Source organism: Lactuca virosa, chromosome 4 (assembly GCF_052849685.1).
Source record: "Lactuca virosa cultivar CGN04683 chromosome 4, Lactuca_virosa_CGN04683_v6, whole genome shotgun sequence".
NCBI lineage: Eukaryota > Viridiplantae > Streptophyta > Magnoliopsida > Asterales > Asteraceae > Lactuca > Lactuca virosa.
The window spans coordinates 201,443,079-201,451,699 of NC_136429.1; positions in this window are offsets into that span (position 1 = coordinate 201,443,079).

The following is an 8,621-nucleotide window of genomic DNA, read 5'->3' on the forward strand; positions in this document are numbered from 1 at the left end:
GAGTCCAAGCTCATCATCATATGACTCGCCAAGTCACCCATGCGACTCGCTGAGTCACTACGCGACTCAATGCATGTAACCCTGGCCCAACTCGCCTAGTCATCTCCCAGACTCGCCGAGTTCATACGTGCATTCCCATATTCGAGAGATACAGAGCTACTCCTTTGCTCCAAACAATAGATCTGGGTCCCTAGAGTGCATTAGCAAGATAAAGTTGCTACCTTTACGTGCTTCATGTCCCATAATTCCAAAAACCATGCTAGAAAGGAACTTAACTCATGGGGAATGGCTTTGGCATAGCAACTAAAAGGGCTTTCTGCATGTTTGATCCAAATAGAACTCAGATCTGGAGTTTCAACTCCAGATCTAACTCATGCACCAAAATTTCATCATATTATCTCCAAACAAACCCTAAACTCCATGAAAGAGGGACCTAGAAAGGAGAAGGCCAAGGATAACGATTCATTACCTCCAAAACGACCTCCCACTGAAGAATAAACCGAATCTCCACAAATCTCCTTGATCGAAGCTCCTTGATCTTCAAGACCTCTTCACAAATTACTTATCCAAGCTCCAATTTGCTTCCTAAGGACTCTCACACACGAATTTAGGGTTTCTGGATCTCAAAGGGTGCTAAGGGGGCTGAGGGGAGGACATTAAGTCCTTTATGATGGGTTTTGAGCATTCTAACACTCCTAAGTGTACATGCAACCCTAAATACCTTGGATCTATGTTTTCTCTATTATACATGCAATTATGAACTTTCCAAGGTATTACCCTATCTAGCATACAATACTTGATACTTGGGTAATCAAATGGATAGAATACATACCTTTGTTTGATGTAGCTTGTCTCCATGAAGCTTGAGTGCCTAGTGCCCCAAGTGTGACACCTCAAATGGTTCACACAACACCAAATGCACATGGAATGACTTGAGAGAAATGGAACACTCCTTGAAATCGTCTAGCCCTCATATTCACACATTAGTGCACGATTTCTTGAGCCATGGGATTCTTTTATATGGTGGCTATTAGGGTTACACCATGTAAATCATAACTTTACCCATTCCTTATGCTCCATGGATTTTAACCTCCATGGAGTATCCATGGGTCACCCCATGGACTTAGTCCAACATAAGGAATCTTGGATCACAAGCCCACATATACAAGAATGAATGATTTACACAATCAACCCATATATTTAATTAGTCTCCTTTTGATCACTTAATTAATTCCAAATTAATTCTTGATCAATACTAATTAAATAACCTTATTAATATATTAGAACTTATAATATATTAACCAACCTTAAGTGTTATTTCTCTCATTATAGTCTATCCAAATGCATGATGCCATGCAACCCAAATGGACCATGTCGGGTCGGGTCAAGTCTTACCAATTATAGTTATGGACTTAGACATTAATCCAACACTTTAAATAGGGTGCAAACCCTAAGATTAGGGTTTTCCTCTTCCAGCACTGACTCGTCGAGTCCAGCCGCCGACTCGGCGAGTCAGGCCACTTAATCACGTGCCCGACACTCGCTTCGAATCGATGAGTCAAGAGACCTACTCGTCGAGTCCCTTCCTTACTTTTCACATAACACCCTTCAACTTCTAGCTTCTGAACTTGGGATGTTACAATTCTCCCCCACTTAGATTAGGCTTCGTCCTCGAAGCCTGCTGCAACACACCATTCCAGATGATACTCCCACAATGCATCTATTGATCTCACACCGGCCCAGATCCCTTCAAACACTACTATCGAATCCCTATAAAATCCATCTCTTCCCCTACAAGGTCCTGACAACTGCCTCAAGCCGGCCACCGGCTTCTTTTCTCTGATGACAACACTCATCAACTAAGTGCCACCTGATGATACTACCATATTCCCGACTTGCACCCACTTCCGCAGCTTGCGAAAATCGGATACCATAATAGACCACCGGACTCTACCATAGCTCTAAGCTATCATCCTTTTGTCAAAACTGACGACAACCCGGGTGCGCGCAATATTGGAACTCATCCAGTTCTCCTCCCGAAACTAATCTCTTCTCTGTGTTAAGATAACACATCCTTCAACGTCCAAACAACTCTCATGGACAACCAGCTAAATCACATAAACATCCATACCTGGCCCCAACAGCCTCAGGCTGGAATTCCAGGTACATCTACGACGGGTCCAGCCATCCCCCGGACGGAACACCACCGCATACATCACTCATGACAACAACCATACTTGGATCCCAAGGATCTACCCTTGCATCACTTCCGAACTCCTCTGATTCGACATCAGCGCTAACCGTTCCACCACCTCAACGAACATCCAACCCGGATGTGCTTCCATACAACTGGTACAATCTCAGTGCTCACTATCAATAACCGAAATACTTCCGATCATCCATTTACACTACTGCTTTCCCTTCAGAATACCAACACTCCTTCCCGGAGCCACATACCTTTCCCTTCCATTCTTCAAGGAAGTCTACTCAATGACCTTTACCACATCACAAGTGTCATGGTGCTAAAACTCCACTTTACACCACCCATGCAGAGCAACTGCTACTCCCTAACTACCACATACTCCGAATCTGATCACACGGCTAACGAAGCCCATACACGACCTCTAGCTAACTCCATCATCATGATCAATACTTGGGGCCAGACCTTATCGATTGCTATTTCACGGCGACACACTCGCTCATTCTCGGCATACAGGCCTACTAACATATACAGAGTCTTCAGCATGACTGGACCGCCTCACCAGGCCTTCAGCCTACCTGGACCACTCTTAGAACTTTCAGCACGTCTGGACCGCCGTTCTGGGCCTTCAGCCTGTCTGGACCGTTCTTCGAGCCTTCGGCCTGACTGGTACGCCCACCGGCCTTCAGTCTATCCGGACCGCTCAAAAACTGTTGTTCATCACCCTGAACCATTCTTCTCGGGAATCTCTCCCATGCAGTCTGTTCTAGCCCTCTAGGGGTTCCGAACTCTAAATCTGTTCTATGAATTTTCACCCCGGCCTAATCCCAGGCCTCCCGTCGATCAACTACCTTACCAGAAACCATGGTCTGTTCCATGCCCCATATATCTATCACCTGCTCTAACCATACCATACTCTCGACTAATGACACTGCTGAATCCAAACAGGTAACCCACCTTGGATGCTTACTGATTCACCTGAGAATTTGCCAATTCTCCCCACTTAGTGCACCAACTACTAATTACCAATGGCAAAATCGGCATGACTCGATCGACCCCACTTGGTATCGACCCCTTCTCCATAAACTCATTTCCTTTGGAGTGAGCAACCTCCACAGAACAACTCTCCCGTCATCGCACATCCCGAACTCTAAGGAAGTTCGAATCTCAACTGAACACCTCTCACATTGCAGTTGCTATTCCTTGCAGCGAGATCATACATCTTATCTTCCAACCATGAATCCTCCTGGACGCTAACCACTACAACTCCTAACTACTAAGATCCTCAATCATACTACGAATCATGCGGAAAAAGGCAGACAAATTTGCAATACCACACAAATAATAAGATAACAAGATGGAAACATACCCGCAGCTGCATCTGGCTCCGCCCTGGCCTCCTCTGCTATAAGCTGGAAAACGCATCCCTGAGCCCTCGGAGGCTCCGCTCCACCCTGACCCCCGCCCGAAATCCTCAATTGGCCGGTGTTGGAGCCTGCACCGGTCTTGCATCAAGCTGTGGACAGTTGGCCCTCAAGTGTCCAACCTGATGGCAATGATAACAAATCCTCATATCCTGCACCGGGGTCGACTGACGGCAATCCCTCGCATAATGCCCCTCTCTCCCGCACTTGCGACACGCACCACCGGATCGGCAAACTCCGGCATGACCCTTCCCACACTTCTCACAAGTGTGGCTGCTCTGACCTCCAACCCTAGAGTCAACGGTTTTGGACCGTTTCGGCGCCGACTGCGACTGCACCGGGGCCTGCCTCTGCTCTCGCAACTGCAACTCAATCTCCAACTCACGCCGCCTGGCGGCCTCCTGCAACTCTAACAAGGTATCACATCTCTGTGTGGACACAAACTGTCGGATATCCTTCTTGAGCATACTCAGATATCGGGACATCTGAGCCTGCTCCGAAGCAAACTCCGGGCAAAACATCGCCCTCTCAGTGAACATCCTGGTGATCTCTGTCATCGTCTCTGAATACTGCTTTAGCTCCAAGAACTCCTGAGCCAACCTCTCTCTCTCAAGCCGTGGAACATAACGTGTACTAAACTTTTATCGGAACTGATCCCACGTAACCGCAGCCCGCTGCGCATCAGAATAAGATCTCGTAGTCAACTCCACTAATCTTTCGCCCTGAGCCTCAAAAGGTTCAGAGCACACCTCACCCTCTGATCCGCAGGGCATGAACACATGAAGAAACAACCCTCCACGTCTGACAACCATCTCATAGCAATGATGGGATCCTGAACTCCATCGAAGGTAGGGGGCTTCGTATTATCGAAGTTCCGATACTGAAAACCTCGACCGGCTCCTCCTCCTGCCGCTGCTACAGCCACTACAGCTGCCGCGACAACTGTCTCCGCAAGAGCTGCATAGCGCTCATCAAAGTACTCAACTATGGCGGTCTTGATCGACCCAAACATCTCTGGCAACTCAGCCCTGAACATGGCAGCAACCTCATCATGCAGGATCTCGCGAATCCTAGCATCCAACTCATCCGTACTCATCTGACCAATGACCTCGGGTGGTACTGGTCCATCCTGACCACCCTCTCCTGATCCCGATCCCGAACCAGATCCTGCCCCGAAACGTTTCGTAATCGCCATACTGCAATACACCAACAAGACCCTTAGACACATCACATACCCGCCCGGGGACCTATCTCATAACCAACACCCTAGAGAGTTGTGACTTCCTTGATACGCGTATGGGTCCTGTGCTTTCAGTAGTATGGGCCCATACTACCTTCCACACCTACCCATATTTGTCTCAAGTATCACCACAACACTCTAACCATATACACACACACGGCAAGCGCTCAATCCTCACTCCTAGAGGAAAAGCTGAATATCTCAAATAAGGAAAACCCTAGGCTAGTAGGCATCACATAATCAGGAAATTCTATCATGCAATTCCTGAAGATCCCTAGCCTAGTACTAGCATGCTGTTCTAACATATAACATAAGCAAATAACTTGTATGGTATTTTGGGGTTACTTACTGGCTCTGGCTGATCGTACCCTCTGCATCCTCCTTTACTTATTTCGATAACCTTTTGAAAACCATTTTGAAAATCTCTCCTTGATTTGAGACTGGATTCACACGAATGTTCCTCCAATTCACTCAAACCAAGGCTCTGATACCAACTTGTAACAACCAAAAATTTCTAACCGATTTAAACTTTTCGAAAACAACACAAATCCATTAATTATTACAAAAAGGTTCTCAATTAGTTTGTTATCAGAGTATCCCAGAAACATCAACATAAAAATAAGGAGCGGTACGATCACGCCTTCGCCTTGCCACGATCTCCTGAAGTACCTGAAACAATACACTGAAACTGTAAGCCCGAAAGCTTAGTGAGTTACCCCCAAAATACCAACCACATAACCATACACATATCAAATCATATCATAATACAGAACAACCATGCATATCGAGTCTACAGCGTGACTGGTCCGCCCGCACCGGGCCTTCAGTCCACCTTGTCCACTCTCTGAGTCTACAATATGACTGGTCCGCCCGCACCGGGCCTTCAGTCGGTCTGGTCCACACCCCGAGCCTCGGCACGTCTGGACCGCCCTCCTGGGGCCTTCAGCCTATCCGGACCACTCGCTGGGCCTACGGTCTATCCGGTCCGTCCTGGGTATGTTGGCCTACAGCACAAAGCAGGACCCGCCTCAATCCAACCTCAGTCAAACAACCATGTGCACATAAAATAGTCAATCACATAATAATTCCCAGACAAATCGATCTATCAGATCAACAGCATAACATCATCCTAATTACCAGGATACCGACCTAACCGGTCACTAACATAACATTACCCTATATACCAGGATACCGACCTTGACCAGGTCACTAACATAATACTATCCTAATTACCAGGATGCAGACATAGCAAATCAATACATATCAAACAAATACCCGGATTCCCATCCGATAAAGGGCCGGCCTAGGTGCCTTAGACCCTGTTGATATAGTGAGGATGACTCACCTTGCAACTGTCGAACCGAATCGCGAAAGCACAAACCCGAAGCACTGCCTCCAACTTCAACACCTATCATCATCAATGATCCAAGGACATAAATATCCAAAAATTACCATAATACCCCTGAAGGTCAAACTGGTCAAAGTCCACCTTCCTGATTGACCCTACTCGCCGAGTCAACCCATTGACTCGCCGAGTTCCTAAACTTAGGAAACTCTCATAACACGACTCAACTCGCTGAGTCACCCCATGACTCGTCGAGTTCAACAATATCGTAGTCTTAACTTGACCGACTCACTGAGTCACCATTCAACTTACTGCTCTGAGTCTAACCAGAAGAGGTTGGGGGTTCTGCGTCGTGACTCGCCGACTCCAAGAACAGACTCGCCGAGTCCACGACATCCTTCATCAGACTCGCCGAGTTGTTCTTCCAACTCGTCGAGTCCAAGCTCATCATGATATGGCTCGCCAAGTCACCCATGCGACTCGCCAAGTCACTACGCGACTCAATGCCTGAAACCCTGGCCCAACTCGCCGAGTCATTTCCCAAACTCGCCGAGTTCATACGTGCATTCCCATATTCGAGAGATACAGAGCTACTCCTTTGCTCCAAACAATAGATCTGGGTCCCTAGAGTGCATTAGCAACATAAAGTTGCTACCTTTACGTGCTTCATGTCCCATAATTCCAAAAACCATGCTAGAAAGGAACTTAACTCATGGGGAATGGCTTTTGCATAGCAACTAAAAGGGCTTTCTGCATGTTTGATCCAAATAGAACTCAGATCTGGAGTTTCAACTCCAGATCTAACTCATGCACCAAAATCTCATCATATTATCTCCAAACAAACCCTAAAATCCATGAAAGAGGGACCTAGAAAGGAGAAGGCCAAGGATAACGATTCATTACCTCCAAAACGACCTCCCACTGAAGAATAAACCGAATCTCCACAAATCTCCTTGATCCAAGCTCCTTGATCTTCAAGACCTCTTCACAAATTACTTATCCAAGCTCCAATTTGCTTCCCAAGGACTCTCACACACGAATTTAGGGTTTCTAGATCTCAAAGGGTGCTAAGGGGGCTGAGGGGAGGACATTAAGTCCTTTAAATAGGGTGGAAACCCTAATATTAGGGTTTTCCTCTTCCAGCACTGACTCGTCGAGTCCAGCCGCCGACTCGGCGAGTCAGGCCACTTAATCACGTGCCCGGCACTCGCTTCGACTCGACAAGTCAAGAGACCTACTCGTCGAGTCCCTTCCTTACTTTTCACATAACACCCTTCAACTTCTTGCTTCTGAACTTGGGATGTTACATTGCCGTAACAACCTTTTATGATTATGAGGTATGGCAGATGGATGTTAGAACCGCTAGCCTAAATGGGAAGATTACTGAGGACATCTATGAGTCAACCAGAAGGATTTGTACATGCCAAATTTTCAGATAGAGTGTTTAAGCTTGAGAAATCCATCTATGGATTGAAACAAGCATCTCATAGCTGGAATCTTTACTTCCACAAGAAAGTCAAAGAGTTTGGATTATCTAGGAGCGAGGATGAGTCTTGTGTGTATGTCAAAGCTAGTGGGAGTATAGTAACTTTCCTAGTGTTGTATGTTGATGACATAATCCTTATAATAAACAACATTCCAACCTTACAAAAAGTAAAATCTTGGCTTGGGAAGTGTTTTTCTATGACGGACCTAGGGGAAGCGACCTATATTATTGGGATAAGAATTTTCAGGGATAGACAGAAACATCTTATTAGTCTTAGCCATAGTACATACTTGGATAAAATATTGAAACATTTCAGTATGGAAAATTCCAAGAAAAGGGATTTCCCATTCATCATACTATTAAGTTGAGTAAGACTCAAAGTCCCAGTACTGCTGAAGAGATAGATGAAATGAGTTGAGTCCCATATGCTTCGGCTATAGGATTGATCATGTATGCTATGAAATGTACTCGCCATGACGTGTCTTATGCTTTGAGCATGGTTAGTCGATTTTAGAGTAATCTTAGTAGAGCCCACTGGACTGCAATCAAGAATATTCTTAAGTATTTGTGAAGAACAAAATACATGTTTATAATTCTTGGAGGCAATGATACGTTATGAGTGAGTGGTTATAGTGATCCCAACTTTCAAACAGACTGAGATAGATTTTATTCTCAAGCTGGCTGGGTATTCTTGTTAAATGGTGGTGCGGTGACTTTGAAAATTTCCAAGCAGACAACGGTGGCTGATTCTACTTGTGAATCAGAGTACATTGCGGCAAGTGGAGAATCAATGGAAGCGGTTTGATTGAAGAATTTCATCGATGATTTCAAAGTAGTCCCGACCATTCAAGAGCCAATAGAATTCTTCTGTGATAATGATGGCGTGGTTGATTTGACCAAAGAACTGAAAGAACATGGGAGGTACA